The 17907-nt window shown below is 24.7% G+C and overlaps 1 long non-coding RNA gene across 2 annotated transcripts in view; it reads left to right on the top strand.

The window, feature by feature from the left end:
- The window catches only part of LOC129965431 (uncharacterized), a 137150-nt gene that overhangs the window by 116329 nt on the left and 2914 nt on the right, over positions 1 to 17907 (top strand). Inside the window, exon 1 of one of the 2 annotated variants that reach the window (XR_008784212.1) lies at positions 13992 to 14100. The exons of the other annotated variant lie outside the window; for it this stretch is intronic. This is a non-coding gene — a long non-coding RNA (uncharacterized LOC129965431). Of the gene's footprint in view, positions 1 to 13991; positions 14101 to 17907 lie in introns of those variants that run through there. 2 annotated transcript variants of the gene reach the window in all.

Below are 17907 nucleotides of genomic sequence, written 5' to 3'. Positions count from 1 at the left end.
TCAAAAAATTTTCATGTTTAATCTGCATCAAAATACCATAATTAAAATTAGTTGATATTCTTCTATGCTCATTATACAAAATTTTAGAGATGAATGATGATTTTTATCTAAAGAAATAGTCACAGTTTTATTAAACTGAAACAATTTCACTTATCTTGAGGGGGTTTATAAACGTTTAAATACAATATTTACACAGATTTCTGGATTTGAAAATAAGTTTTTACTTGATATATTAATATTTTTTACTAAACAGTTTGAAGCTCAATTGATTAAAAAAATAGGAAATAGAATTATGGAGGGAACCTTATACGTATTGATGAAAAGCGCAAATAAATTGTAATCTGAGAAAATTTAATACTTTATATCCAAGGTGCCTTTTTGTACTTGTAATATAATACATGTATTGCTGACAAACATGCATATTTTGTAACACGTATTGTTCATATCCGTGCATACCTTGTACCATGTATTGTTGATATTTAGATTTTAAGGATCGATTAACAAAATGGCGAAATTTATATATTTTTTCCCTTTTCCTATATTTAAAAAAATCCTGAGTATTCTTTTCCTTTCACTTTTCAAAGTCAATCTTGAGTTATTCGTGATTTTTTTTTTTTAATTGTCAAACCTTCTTAGAGTATTTTAACCATATAGTTACAAAATAAATAAAATACATTATCTAAAAGAATATTAAATCAAAATTAATCAAATATACAGCAATATGTAAGCAAATTATGAATAGTTTCTGCTTAGAATCTTAATTAAAACTGAACATATTTTTTATAGTATGCATATTATAATATTCTCTTAAGCAAGTATTACGAATGTTTACATGCAATATTAAGTTTTAAAATTTTTATTTTATAAAATATTCAGATTTCTAGGCAGTTACACTACAAAGTCGAAAATAAATAATCTATTAATTGTAGTCCAGTTAATAAATTACACACACCTTTACACTTTGTAAGTATTGTAACCAATAAAAATTTACTTATTAAAGATTTTATCTTCTGTAATAACAGATATAATTTTAATTTTTACTCCAGAACTCATTTTTACATGAGAAAACAAAAAGACTGATTTGATGCTTTAAATTATTCACAATTAAATTATAACAACATAATGTTTATTCACATATTATTGTAAAATAGATAAAAATGCATACATGCAATTAATTTGAGGCATAATAGAAAAATTATTAACATTTTGAAAAAAACAAAACAAAAATAGAACAACAATTACGTTCTCGGTGATAATAATTTCAACTGCTAAATTAATAGAAGAATGCATTCTTCGAAGAATTTTAATACTTTAATACTTAAAATTAGAATCTTGTTTAAAATGTTTATTTTTTTACAAACTGAGAAGTTAAATGCTGTGTTTCTTAAATTCAATTTAATGGAAAGTATATTTCTTAACCTATTAAATGTGTATCATTGTAATCAAAATAAAGTATTAAATTTAAATGCTAGAAATCATTAAATTTTAATTATTCTTATCTAATCCACATAAAATGCTTTCTTACAAGTGGAACCTTATTAATTTTAAAAGATTCAAATGATATTCAAATATCACTTGGAAATATGTTGAAAAATATTTTTTTATAGTTTAAATGAGTGTCTATTTTTCGAATAAAATTTGCCACGCTTATAATATTTCCTGCTCAAATTAAATTAAAAATCCATAATGCCTTGTTAGGAAGATGAGTAAAAATAGGAGTGAAACAAAATATTTAAAATCATAATCCGATTATAAAAGAACAAAATGAAAAACGGCACGTGTTGGGTTTTTATAATTATTTTTTCTTTTCCCTCAGACGAGTTAATTAAAAATATGAGTAAGAAAATAAACCAAAGATTTTTTTTCTTTTTACTATTGGCCTTATTTCCCAAAGCTGATGTTTATATTTTAATTAACGTTTTTAATGATTCACGCTATTCATAAGAACTTCAACGCTAGAATATTATTTGTTCTTTTCAGAAATTTGAACATTTGTAGCCAATATTAGTCTTAAATGGGTATTTTTTTCTCAGCATATTCTTTAGTTATGTTTTCTTGGTTATTTTTTTAAGATAATTTGCTAACTTCTTTCTATTTTTTTTGTACCCAAGTGGAATTTTCATACCTTGAGACAATTTTCTTGTGAGAAAAGAGAAAATCAGTGTAATGTGTGAGAAATTCAGACATATGTACCAGTTTCATTTTAAGCGTTTACGATGGAATTAGTCGGTTATATTAAATTTGTTGATTTAAGAGAGAAAGAATATCCTTTTATCTTCTAAGAGATGCGTTTGTAAAATGTGAAACAACAACAACACATTATCCTCTTTATTTAAGAAGTGCATAAAATAATAATTGTGTCACCTGCAACCATTATGATTTCAGATATTTATAATAATTCTTAAAACACATTTAGTATTTTACAGCAAACTACTGTCAGATTTTTCCAGAGTTTTCTGAATATTTAAAATTTATTTATTTATTTCATTTGGATTTTTAGATCTTTAATTTAAGACATAATCTGGCATGCCAAAGTAACATAAATTATTTTAGGTTCTGAATTTTTGCTGTGATTTTAAGCGGCATTATTTAAAACTTTGAAACACAGATTACTTATAAAATGAGCCATCAAATATTAGTATTTATTTTTGTTATACGAAGAGTAAATTCTAAAAAGGATAAATTGTGAAGCAAATTTTTTCAAGCGGAGTTTTTGTAATTTTGTTGAAGTGTGCAGATCACTTAAAAATGCAAATTTCAGATCGAAATATGTAATATTTATAAAAAAAATTAACTATGTAGCAAAACATTATCATCATAAAAATGCCTATTTAGTAAAATTTTCTGAAAATTAAATTTTATGTTATGATTTTGTACTAAATAAAATAATTTAATGTATACAAGCATAAGAAAAAACTCGTTCAAATGATGCTCATCAATTTGAACAATTGACTGATAAATTCAAAATTAATTTTCCCCATTTTTTTCTAAATAAAAATTAATTAGCTTAATAATTATAGAATGCATTTAGAATTTTATTTAATTCCCATAGTGAAATTGGATTGATAAAAAAATAATTAAATACATTTTTGACAAAAATGGTTTCACTCAATATATATATATATATATATATATATATATATATATATATATATATATATATATATTGCTTGAAATATTACATACGTCAAAATTTTTGCTAGTAATATTCTTTTATACATCTTTAGCGGAAATGCAATATCTCTATAAATACAGATATGTGAAGACTGAAGATTGATAATAAAATGTTTTAAAAACAATTTTTTTTGCATTTTTCAAATATCTTCAATTGTATAAATATATCAATTAGCAAAATATGTTTTTTTTACATTCGTTTACACATACAAGAAAGTTCCTACTTCTATCTATAAATTATACAAAAGTATTAAAAAGGAATTCTATTGACTTAAACTATTTTCCCAGACCTATGATTGTGGCATGACTGAATTTTTCATTATTTTTCATATATTTCAGAGATAATAGTAGTATCAGACAAGGCTATTAAAAAGGCAGAATCAGAAGCAAATGTTGTATTGAAAAATTCATATTAAATTTCGAGTTTTCAATAAAAAAAAAGTTAGACTGGAAAAAATGTTTTCAAAAAAAAAATTAATTGATTATAGAATGATCAGTTTTGGCACCAATTTAAAGTTGCAGTTAATTAACAATACTTGCGTACATGAACGACCGAATTAATTTTACATGCTGAATAAATCATCAGAATTTCGAATTGTTTTTTTTTGTTGTTGTTGTTGCTGAAATGCATTGTCTTTTTAGAAAATTTAATATCACGCACATAATTGAGAGGAAACAATTTCTATATCTTTTCGAAATTACATTCCTTTTCTTAAATGCTTTAAATGTTCATTTTCTCGAGTTTCTGGGAGCATCTAAGATTTGTGGATGAAATTCTTCCGTTATGATAGACGGTTTTCGCCTGCTTGGTGGCACAGAAATGATGTGGGGTCGGCTATAGCCTAACGATGACGGGACGTGCCTCCTACTTGAGGAGTTGTACCGTTAACTATGCTAACTACGAGAGGAGTTGCACCGGAACTATGTCTTAGAACTCAGACATTGTTCTCGCCTAAGTGTTTGAGTCATTAGATTTTTCATTGTGTTTATTTTTCCTTTTGAATAAATAAATGAAATAATAATTTTTCCTTTTGAATAAATAAATGAAATAATAATTTTTCCTTTTGAATAAATAAATGAAATAATAATTTTTCCTTTTGAATAAATAAACGAAATAATAATTTTTCCTTTTGAATAAATAAATGAAATAATAATTTTTCCTTTTTAATAAATAAATGAAATAATAATTTTTCCTTTTTAATAAATAAATGAAATAATAATTTTTCCTTTTGAATAAATAGAAGCATGAAGCTTTGTGTCTGCATAGACAGATGAATGGGAGCAAAGCACTTAAATAATTTTTATTTTTATACTTAGTGGGACGAATAATAATTTAACATTTTGGCCATCTTTCCTGCAACAGCCATATAAATCAACATATTTTTATATAATTTGTCTTCGTATTCAATGAAACATTGTAACTTGAAATAAATGTCTAAATACAATATTTAGAGAAACATAAGCATATCAAGGATTATACATGCAATAGTTTGGATATATATGCAATAGCTTGGAATATTTTAAGGAAATAAAAACGTTTGATTTAAAATATTACTGATAATATTTTCGAATCGATCGAATTCGATTGTTGAATCTAAATAATTTATTTTAAAAACCAAAATAAAAGTTCAGTTTTCATTTCACTTAAGTTTGAATCGATTACATTCTAAAGTTCAAACCTGATTTCCAGACACCACGTACATAAATAAATAAAAAATTCACAAGCTACTTGAATTTGACATCATTAATTCCCGACATACTCATTTACGAATAGATGGCATTTCACTTCCGTAAGTGTGTCTTCTGCAAACTTTTAAACTGATTTCTACAGGCATACACAATTCATTACCTAGATTTTGAAGTCAATAGGTCATTCAAAATTTCAATATTTTTTTTATTCATTTATATTCGAGATAAAAGGTTATTTAAAAAAAAAATTGAAAGTAAATATTTTAGTTATTTGTAAAATCTCTTCATCTATAAAAAAGTTTTTAATATTATATTGTAATATCTATTTTTAACTCAATATATAGCAATTTTTTGAATATATTTTTAAATAAAAATTCAGAAGTGAAATTTTATTTTACTATTAATTTTGGGGTTTTCCACAAGTTTAGAAACATTTTCATGGAATTTATGCTTTAAATGAATGCGGGGGGTTAACAAGTTAATATAAGGCAGAATTGATCATAAAAAAATCTACAGAAGCAATTAAATTTCTAGAATAAAACCCTTAATTTAAGTTTATAGAGAACATTCTTCTTCTATAAATTTGTGGAAGGGAAATAAATATCAATATTTCACATTTCTGTGTGTAAGTTATTTTGGATTCGAAGTTACTTCTTCACTTTCCATTGTTTTTTTATTACTTTCTTTTCTTTTTCTAAATTAGCAGAAATCGATACTATGCATATTTGGAAACCTAGACATGCCGGCGATGGTTAATTTCACCAAGAGTCTCACATCCAAGCAATTGTTTTTTAATTCAGTTCACTCTAATAATTAAAAAGTTTTTTTTCTTTGCTGTGCCTTAATTGATTCCCTGATTACGGTCCAAGTTTTTTTTACGTTTTCCTTTGTCAATCTATTCTGCATTTCCCCCTTTTTTTCAGATGCAGAAACTCCTAGTCTGCAGCGCCATCTCTTAGTAATAAAAGAAATCGAATGTAATTTCTTTTTTGTGAAAAAATATTCTGATAAATATTGAATTACAAGACATAATTACTGTTGATATCGTTTTTCATACATTTATGTACACATAAAAAAATAATTATTTAAACTAACTTATGAATATATTTCTCCAATTGCGATATATTTTACATACGAATCGTTCTTTTTTAAAAGAATGAAAGTCTTAAATTAGGTTTTCTACGCATTTTAATCATTTTCATTTCAAAGCTCTTAAATAATGGAAATAAAAATGTACATAATGTAACTTCGTGTACAAAACTTTGCATATGATGTGAATTTATGTTTATAGCAGAATTATGCATAAAATAAACTCTCTGGTTCACACACATTTTTTTAATAATTGTTAAGATTAAAATTTAGGATATTTTGATCGTTTCTTTACTTTTCTTTCATACATTCATATTACGGGTATAACATTTTATTTATCGATTTAATTTATTTTTAATGATAAGTAGTTTAAATTATCCAGATTTCGTAAAAGTTGTAAGACATTTAATGTATTTTATATAAAGTTATTGAAGGAATGTTAACTTTAAATTGGTATTTCTCTATATTATATTTTTGGATGCTATGTTTTGAAACTCTCAGAATATTTTATTACTTAAAAAAGGTGTATTAAATTTTTTTATGAATGTTCAAAAATTTCTGTTTTGTTGAAACAAGTCTGAGATTAGCTTTAAAATGTGCAATGATTTCTTTAAAAAATTTAATCGAAATAGTTTCATTTTTGATTTTTTTTTGTGACTATGACAATACTAAAAAATAAATAAATAACAGCAGAAAGAAATCTGTAATCATTTTTGTATAATATGTTATGAGGTACTTGGAAAAAAATACTTAAAAATTTACATATCTAAAAAGGCATTAGAAATTTTTTAAAAGTCAAATAAATCCATACAAATTGTGGGCGATAGTTACAGCATGTTAATTTTCACGAAATACATTTATGATCTAATTCGATATATTAAAAATTAAAAAAAAAGCTTAGATGATAGCCTATCGGTTAAAGAATTTATCTAATGAACTATATCAGAATTATTATCAGATAATTTTAATGACATATTTTTAAATTTAGATTTGAAATATTATTATTTTAAAATTATTTTAATTTTAATATATTACATATTTTTTTAAAAAATTTAATCGCTGTAACGCACAAATATCCCTATAAATTAAAGGAGGTTTGTAAATTGAAAGATAACAATTCTTCAGTTCGAAAAATCAGATCATGATAATGTTTTGTAATAAATTCAACTATTTGTATACAGTTGTTAAAAACATTCGGTTTGATTATGGCAATATCAAAAATAAAGTGTGATCAAAAATGTATTTAATATCTCGCGTGGAAAAATATAATTACGGAAAGAACACATAAAACTATATTTATAGTCACAGGATACCAAATTTCATCTATGTAAATTTCAACATTTTTGTGTTATACTGGTTACATGTATGCAAACGTACCGAATCAAACCTAGAGAGATTGAATTCTAAATTGGGCAGGGATTCACATTTTATATGGTAAGCATGTGTTCCTAATTTTACTTGTTTAGCTTTTACTTTTTGTAGTTATCGTATGACTTGTAATTGGACAAACAAACTTAATTTGAATGGATTTATTTCCTGATATGATAGAATTCTAATACTGTGATTTTAAATCTGTGAGCCACATTTCATCAGTCTAGTTGTTCTTTTGAGATAATTGTTTACAAGCAAAAACATATAATTCCAAAATTATGCTTCCAGATTCAAAAAGGTCTGAAACGTGGAAACGCATCAAAATACCGAGTTCAATTTTTTTTTTTTTGACAATTATAAATTTTTCTCTTTGTATATTACTTATATAAAATAATATAAATTCAACAAATAAAAATATGTTAATCTCTTTATTTATAATTTTAATGTGAAATGAATAAGTTTTTCAGATTTTAAATTACCTTAGGCATTTCTCATTAATTTAATCAGAATTTTAATCCACCGCTTTAATATTAAATACTTAACGAAAAAATATTTGTTTGTTTTTTTAAATCTTGCATACCAGATGCTTTGATAATTTTTTTTTTTAAATTACGGAAACAATATTTTTTTTCTAAGTTTTATATAGACTGCACTGCTACTTACTGTAGATTTTACTCAATGTTTTATTTAAAATTATTGCCAGATTTGTTTTATGTCCAAATTTAAATCTCAAATACTCATTTTTCATAATTTCTGTTGGTATAAAATAATTTAATATATTTTCGTGTCAATTTCAGGTTTTGCTCTGTGAAATGACATGTAATTTAACAATAATAATAATAACTGTTCAGTAACTATAACAGTAACATGAATTTATGTGAAATATCGAACAGTTTTGTTCATTACAATGACATTATTACTTTTTTTTATTTTTAAATCATTTAGCAAATTGTTATATTTTTGTAATTAGTACCTTAGCTACATGATATATTATAAACAAAAGTTTTAATCTTTCGTTATTTAATGAGTTGTGCTCATACTTTCAATAAAATTTTTATTTCACAAACGCTTGCATTCCTTACTGTATTCATAGAAGAGGAACATATTAATATTAAATCGGAAATCTGTTTATCGAACACAATTTTAATCGGAACGTGATTCAGTCACTGAAACTGAAGAACTTCAGTTGTAACAAATTAATAATATGCTCGAAGTAAAGTCAAGCGGATTGGAAATGTAAGAATATAATTGCTCTCTGCAATTTTGATATTGGATCTCTTTAGTAATACAGAAAATGGAAAGAGTAAATGGGTTCAGGAATCGTTAGCATATTCTGAATATCTTTGCTTTATACCTCAAGAAGGTTCCTATACAATTGAATAGAATATATTCTCTTCGTTCAAAGTTTGTTCTCTTAATTGCTTTTCTCCTGGAAATTAAGATAAAGTCACGGAGAAAACTGGGAAAACTCGATTTAGATAATTGACCATGCCTCATTAAACGTACAGTGCAAAATAATAATAATAATAATAACAACAATGATAATAACAACAACAACAACAACAACAATAATAATAATAACAACAATAACAATTGCAGCAACAACGACAATAACAATTGCAACACCAACAATAACAATTGCAACAACAACATCAACAATAACAATAATAACAATTGCAACAACAACATCAACAGTAATAATAATAACAATTGCAACAACAACATCAACAATAATAATAATAACAACTGAAACAGCAACAAAAATAATAACATTAAATAAATAAAATACAATTCTTTATTTTTGCATAATAGAGCTTTCCACACATATAATTTTGCCCAGAAATTTTTTTTGTTGTTTTCATTTAACTTTTTATTTACAGATGGAACTACAGTTTAAATCTGGCTGATATCTTCACAATATGACTATTTTACCTAATAGTATTCGAAAAAACATGAAGACCATATTTCTATTAGGAAAACGTAAATACAACTAAAAATAGCATTACAAATCTTTTATTATTATCTTTAATTAATTAAATTATTGAAATTAATTTTAAAAGTTTTCTTCCTTTACCTGTACCAAAAGTTAATTAATGGTTCAAAAATAGATGTGAAAAATCGATGGTAAAAAAATTTAAAAATCAAAGGGTTAATGTCTATAAATGGCAAATAAAGGGTTAAGATCAATATATTTCAATGTATTAAAATTAAGTTTTCACGGTCTTATTCTGAAACAAATATTACCACAAAATTTGTTTTCACAGTTTCTTTCTCAGTGTCGTACATATTTTAGAAATGTATATAAAACACTGAAACATTTTAAAAAAAATTATTTCCTGGATCGGATTTAGGTAGTTAAATTTTATTTAGAATGTTGAATAGAATATTGGTGAGACAAAGTTTTTTTGGAATTTTGAAAACGAGAAAATTCTTGTCTGCAATGCAGAAAAAACAAGTTTTTCAGAAACCGAAATCAAATGTGTACATATAGACCTACTATGCTAAATTTTGTGCTAGCAAACCTTGCGTTGTAGGAAAAGTAGTAGAATCAAGTAAAAATTATCAATGTTAATTTGCTAGTATAACACCAAGATAAATTCGTTTTTTGACTGCAGCATATAAGTGATATCCGATAAAGTCGAGACTGATTAATCATTACTTTTTGGAATTTTGAAAACGAGAAAATTCTTGTCTGAAATGCAGAAAAAACAAGTTTTTCAGAAACCGAAATCAAATGTGTACATATAGACCTACTATGCTAAATTTTGTGCTTGCAAACCTTGCGTTGTAGGAAAAGTAGTAGAATCAAGTAAAAATTATCAATGTTAATTTGCTAGTATAACACCGAGATAAATTCGTTTTTTGACTGCAGCATATAAGTGATATTCGGTAAAGTCGAGACTGATTACTCATTACTTTTTTTACTATGAGTTCTCCAAGATGAAAGAACTCGCATTAGCTTTATCATGGCTCATTAGCAAAAGAGCAGCTTTCTATCATCAGGGAAAAGGGAGTATAGTTAAGTGCTAAAGGTGGTAGACAAAACCTAGATGTTAATTTCTCACAGTAAACATGGAACATTTGATTGTGAACTTTTTTACATAATTTAGGGAAGTTCTCTTTGCATGACTTTTTCTAAATTTATTTCTGGAAGGGACCATGTTGATTGTGTCTGTATTATAATCAATTTTTTCTAAATAAAACTTACTTTTAATGAATAAAGAAGTGCATAAATTAAACGGCTTATATTAAGAATGACATGTGCGTAAAAGATCATTTCTAAGATCCCCAAGTAATTACAATTTCATTTTTCATAATAATAATATTCTTTTTTTAATTTGATGTATTTACTGCTTCGACTACCCTAATAATAGATTTCTAAAAGAATTCGTTGAAGGTAATTTAAATAGTACATAAAATCAAGCTACTGAAAGAAAACAAAAAATAATTTTAGACATTTAAAATTATCCGATTTGAATTTATACATCTAAATTAAGAAGCCTAAATTTGTTTTATTTCATGACTTCAAATTTTGCTGTTAAATAACTGTGCAAAAATTGTTGATAATAAGAAATAACCTTTTGACGAATGGATTTAAAAACATTGTAAGAGAGAAAATAGGCAGTTTCGAATGTGACAGTTATAATTTTACAATTATGCAGAAAAAAAAAAATCACAACTTAAAATTTCCGCTACAAAAGAATCGACATAATTCATTTTTTTTTTAAAGATCAAGGGAAGTTTAAGTATGAAGATCCACCACAATGCCATGATTGATTTTTTTTTTTTTTTTTTTTTTTTTTTGCAATTTTGATAGTAAAAATTTGGGGGAGGGGTGGAGGTGAGAGTACGATGTTAAGGGGTCCGACTTCGTTAAAAACACTGGTTTTCGACCACATTGGCGAATTCTTCTTTTATTATTATTTCTTGTAGTTCAGGCTTTCCTCTTTCCAAAATAGTATTTTCTAGGAAAAGAAAGGTCTGATCTATCATCCAGAATAATTTTAAACAATTTTTTAGCTAAAATATTTCTTTAACTTCAATTATCTTAAACTTTAATTTTCATAAAAATTTTCCACCGTTAACATGATATCTCAAAAACTAATAGAGGTATTTACATAAAAATTTCAGCGTGTGTTTTAAATACTGTGGGCAATGAAATGAACCAAAAGTTTTATTGTTGGTGAAATACTTTTTTATTTATAGGTGTTTTTAGAAAAATTAAGTTGTAAATTTATGGAAAAAATATATATATACGTACATTTTTACCCATAATTTCTTTGCATCTCAAAATGTTTCTTAGATTTCGGTTCATTTCATTCATCATTATATTCTATAACTTGTGTACAAAGAAAAATAGGATAGCTGCATTGCAATTTTGTGTAGAGTGTTAACCGTTTAGGTTAAATTTCATTAAAATTTAATACAGATTTTCCTATTTCTCAAAATATATTATATTTCCAAATAATTTTTTTTTGTATATATAGTATTTATAATTGACAATACATCTAAAAACCATAAATAGTTTTTAAAAAATCCAATTTTTCAAAAATATTGCTTCGAACGTAGTCGGCTACCTTAAGAAAGAAGTTATAGCTAAGCTAAATTAAATTGAATGATTACTGTATAAGTTATTAAATTAAGTGTGCAGATTCTCATTATTATTAAGTTTAGAGTACAACTTTTCATACTTTTCATTACAACTGATTATTACAGCAGTCAGGGAAAAAAACAATGTCACAAAGTGCAATGAATCAATAAAACATATCAACATTTTTTAAAAGATGTTTTATTATAGATGAAATAAAATCATCTCCTATAAACAAATTTCTTGAGAGAAAATTTGAAAGCAAATGTGATAAATTTTAGGGAATAATTAATTGGCTATCTACTGAACTTCTACCTGCACTTTCTTTGAACTTTTTTTTTGAAATGTCAGAACTAGGTTTGACGTGAAACAAAAAACAAACAAAGAAATTAAACTTTTTTTTTTATTTTTAAAGAAGAAAAAAAAAAATAATTTCAAATTTCGACCGATAGTCTAACGAAGATTTGAGACGTGTGACAATTTTTTCTAAATTATATACATTAATTAACGGTAAAGATGTGCAAATATTTTATTCTTTTTCATTTTATTATATATATATATATATATATATATATATATATATATATATATATATATATATATATATATATATATATATATATATATTTCAAAAAATTTTAAAAATGGAATTTTTCAAAAGTTTTTTTATAGAAATAGCATGATTCATTTTTGATAAAACTGGTGATGTATTATAATAAAAATTAGAATTTCTGTCATGGTTCCGACATACAAATTGTTCTTCTTCATAAAGTATAGTATTTGACAGCCACTTTAAATTTTAATTATATTTTTTCTGAATTTAAAAAAATAATAATAAATATATTGCAATTCAACAAATTACTTTAAATTAGTGCATTTAATTTACTGAATATTTTGAAAGTAAGTGCATTGGCGTTTTAACGATTCTTCATTTATTTCACTTACTTTTAGAAAATGTTATGAGAAAAAGAAACAAAATGTAATGATTAAAATTTTCTATTAAATTTCTTTAAGACAAAATGAAAAATTAAAGAATTTGCCAAATTAAATGCTAAATTTCGCTGAATAACTGAATTTTTAAAAAAATTAAATACATCTGAGTTTCAACGAGTTTCTATTTTCTATTTAATTATCACATAATATTTTAAATTAGTGTATTTAATTTGCTAAATGATTTAAAATTTAAAGCAATGGCGTTTTAATGATTCTTTCACTTACTTTTATGAAATTTCAGAAAAAAAATGAAACAAAATATAATGCTTCAAATTTTCTATTTAATTTGTGGAAAATAAAATAGCAAATAAAAAAAAAAACCAAAACTTTATTAAAAAATCGTATTTTAAAACAATCAAAATGCGATAGGCTGCAATTTTCTAAATAAAAAGTATAAGAAAATTAGTATTAATTTTTGTTAAAGTGGGGTGAGAATATTTATTTCAAAAAAAGTACAAAAATATGTTAATATTAATTATTTTGATGGGATATGTGTAGGTATATTTCAAATTTATTGCTAAATAACTGAATTAAAATTATTATTAACAACACTTTTTTTCGTTTTGAAAAAGAATATAATCTTCTTTTTCCAAATATAACTATACTGACAAAAAAATATATTTTTTAAAAATCAAATTGTAAATATATGTTAGCTCTTAATACGCAAGATAGATGGCAGCACGATACAGAAGGAAATTTACTGTCTTTAGTTCCTAATGATAAGAAGTTTATGTTCTACGAAATCTACAAGTAATGTTTTTAAAAAATCCCATAACTGTCAAAATTTCATGACAATTTATTGTTTCTTCCATTGAATGAACTTAACGTCTAAAAGAATTATTTGTAACTTCCTTTTTTCTTTTAATACTGTTTCATTTATATTGCTTAATGATAAATTTCATCTTAACCAATTTAAATTTTATGCTTAAATATATAGGAATGATACCATAATTTTTAAATGATAATCTTCATGCCTTTTACAGAATTCTTTTGGACTACTATTTAAAAGTTGACAACAGAGTAATGAGGCTTTAAATACTATTCCGATGTTTCTAAAGTATTTTTCAAAATATTGATAATTATTGTAATTATGTTCTTTGATATAATTATTATAAAGGGAATACAATATCTTTGTATAACTAGAAAACGCGCTGAATTGACGTACCTCCAAGTAGAACAGCATCTTGCACAATATTGTAAGATTTTAAATTATATTATTCAATATTTAATAATACTATAAAATGTGATGAATATTGTTTAATAGCATACTATATTACGTTTTTTATATATGCTATTGAGGTTGTAGAGAAAATAATAATAGCAATACTAATCTCAGTTAAAATTCCAGATTGACATAAAAATTTTCAATAGCAGAAAACACAATGTGTTTTAAAACTTTAAGACACATTTTTCATATTTAAAGCTTTCTAAATCTTTAAATATAAAAAATATGTTGATAAGTTTTTTAAAAAAAGTACCAAAATTAAACAGATATTGTACAATTTCGTTTAATACCGAACATTATTCTCAGTATCGTATAGTTATATAGCACATTTTTTTATTTAAAAAAAATGTACTTATAAAATTAAGAAGCTTGCATAACTCAGACACTTATTAAGAAGCATATGGCATAACTCATGGTGCTGCTTGGAAAAGATTGTAAAAATGTACATAATATTAGAACAATAAATATATTTTAAGTATTTAATTACAAAAACTAAATATAAGCCATCGTTAATTACCATAATATAATTAATATAAGCCATCAAGTTACCTAAGAAATTATAGAACTTATTAAATTATAAATAGAGATAACATTCTATTAATTAAAAGCACAACTGTTTTAATTTTATACATTGATTTTTTTTCCAGTACCATAAAATTGATTCTTCTAAAGCATATGTTTCTAAGATCTTAAAATATTTAACAAGAATATAGAGATGATGATATTTGGAGAATTCTAGAGCATTATAGCAAAATTTATAAACCATGCAACCAATTTAATACGACTTGTAGAAATGTAATTATTACTTAATTTTAAATTGAAAAAGTAAGGCTTGTATCATTCAATTCTATTAATAATCAATAGTATATATATGTGTGTGTGTGTGTGTGTGTGTAACTCCATATTTATATACTCACTAGACAAGTATATAAATATGGATACATTTTTGCCAAAGAATTAAATAGAAATGTCGTTTGTTAATGTCAAATTTAAGAGAAATGCTTCAACTGTTGCAATTTTCTTTCATGAGAATTTTGTGTTTTAATTTATTCATATATAAAATTCGAGGTACATTTAAAATTTGAAGAAACTGAGACAAAAATTATAGAACTCTCTCATTACAAAAGTGCAAAATCATCTTTGATTTTATGTTAGGAAATATTTAGTCTACCTTACCACGACAGATGGCAGCACACACACAAGGATTGTTAATTTTCGACTCGCGAAGAGGATATCCATTTTTATGATTGTTCGAAAACTGCATAAAAAAATACACCTTTGCATCAAATAAATTTCACTTTTTTTACAGAAATTATGCAAAAAAAAGAAGAAAAAATACTTCATGATAATTCGAAATAAAAAAAGAGCGTATTTATGAGCTTAAATAGCTGAACATACGCATATTAATTCATAAAGAGGTTGCATTTTAATTTCCCATCTGTATATACGTAATAATAGAAGTAGAATGGATTTCTTTGTTATTTATTTAGTATAAAAAATGCTTAGATAAATAATTAAATAATTTAATACAGTCGTTAATTAAATTTAAATCACAGTTGTATATTTAAAAAAAAGTTACTTCTGTTCTTTCTTCACGATATTATACATATTAAATATTTAGTTTAACTCTTTCTAAAAGTCATGAGTTTTATATTTTCTTCTAAATCCATCAGTTTTGCATTCAATACTTATATTAAGTTATATTTCCTTACCAGATGTGTATTGTTATGGATTAATAATTACAGATATCACAAATGTAAAAAAAAAGTATTAGGTTTTCAGTCATCTTAACCAATTTAGCATACAATAACAGTGGACATACTTTGTAGAAAAAAAAATATATATAAACTGAAAAAAAAAGAAAATTTTGCTTAATATTTTAACAGTATTTTTAAATAAGGTATTAAAAAGCAGAATTTTTTTTAGCTTTAATTATTTTTTAATTTTTAATCCATATTTTATAATGATTATACATTTTTAAAAACTTTTTTTAAAATTCTCTACCGTATGACGTTAGTTGTATGGAATCAAAATGTTATTAAGCCATCGTTTTATTGATCATTCATTTTTGAAAACTGAAATTGAGGTAGCTTAAATGGACAAACTTGAAAACTCTTGCCAATAAGACAGAGAGAAAAAATTTCATCTTTTTTAAAAGTGTGTTCAAAATTTTCAGAAACAAAACACAGCGTAATTAAGCTTTCCGATTGTTAAAGGATGATACTTTTCTGAGATTAACCTTTAACTGGGGACGTGCAGTCTGTGAGACCGCTAGCGATGGATTTTCAGTCACTTCTATTCTATTTTTAACTCAATTGAATGAATTGACCCTGTTGCTTCCTGCTTTGTGGCCTTCAAGAGACGTGCACTTTTTCAACCGATTTCAGCTCATGCTTTTAAAAATAATTCAGTTATTTCTTCAAGCGCAGTCTCTAAGACCGCACCTCCCTGTTAGTGTCCCAGTGATAAACAAGGCTTAGCAGATGGCGCTAAAATTTGGGCCCCGAAACATCATCTAATTTACTGATCCTGTTATGAAGCAGTGCCCCAGATACTTTTAAATGAAGCAGAAGGTAATTTTAGTGATAAGGATAATTGTATAGAAGAGTTTTTCGGTTAAAGTTCGCATTCAACTGATTCTGATTTGTATGTTCACACATTATTAATTTTTCTAGTGATAATGTATTTTGAAAAATTTATAAAATATATTAATATACCAAGATATATATATATATATATATATATATATATATATATATATATATATATATATATATATATATATATATATATATACAGAATTTATAAGTTGATTTTTGTACTAGTTTTCAATCTGTATGTTTAAAATGCCGTAGAAAACTGTGCTATGAATGTCACACAAGCCGATGAAAAAAGGGCCAATTTTACCCATTGTCATTTTTTTTATTTTTCCTATAATTGTTGAACTTTACATTATATTGTTTTCTATATACCTTCATATACTGTAAATATAAATATTATTTAAAAAGTAAAAAGTAATATGTTTTTTCAAGAATATTATTTATTGTAACATGTCATTTGAGAAGAAAATGTATGTTCTGACGTATTTACTTTTTTCAATGATAACGTATTTTTAAAAAAATTCTAAAACATATCTATATATCAAAAAAAAAATATCTGCAAAATATATTGGAAGTTTTTTTATACTAATATATTCATTAGAAAATTTAGTTTCAGTGTAAATAAAATGTGGTCTCGTAGACCGCACCTCTCCAGTTAAGTCCTAAAATTTCACCTTCCCAGTTAAGGGTTAATTTTTTCATTAAAAACTCGCATTGAAAATAACAATTTCACTTATCATTAGAAACCGGTACTTTATATATGTTAACGACAAAGTATGAAATGAGGCATTCTATAGAATTCATAGGGTTGTATATAATGCCTAAAACTAGCTTGTAATGTATTTTGGATATTTTGTGCACTCTGTTTCAAAACTGAAAATGCTTTTGAAGGTAAAATAAATTCTAAAATCTGTCTGAAAATACAAACCACAAAAAAAAAAAATGTTCTCACTATTTTTTTGGGAGCTACTGTGTTCGAGTTACTATTTGTGACGTCAATAAGGGCGAGGTGATTCGCGCAATACGTTTGCATTTGCAATGAGTGTGACAGTGGATGCTTTCTACCGGCTTGGAACTTCTGAATTAATTTTAAAATAAGTTATTCGAGATCTCAATTCACTTTAAGCCCTAAGAACTTCCTTAGAACTGAAGATATTCCTGATCACGAAATTCCTCTC

Source organism: Argiope bruennichi, chromosome 4 (genome assembly GCF_947563725.1).
Source record: "Argiope bruennichi chromosome 4, qqArgBrue1.1, whole genome shotgun sequence".
NCBI classification, from domain to species: domain Eukaryota; kingdom Metazoa; phylum Arthropoda; class Arachnida; order Araneae; family Araneidae; genus Argiope; species Argiope bruennichi.
The sequence above is the reverse complement of the archived record's forward strand: the minus strand, read 5'-3'. Positions and strand labels throughout refer to the sequence as shown.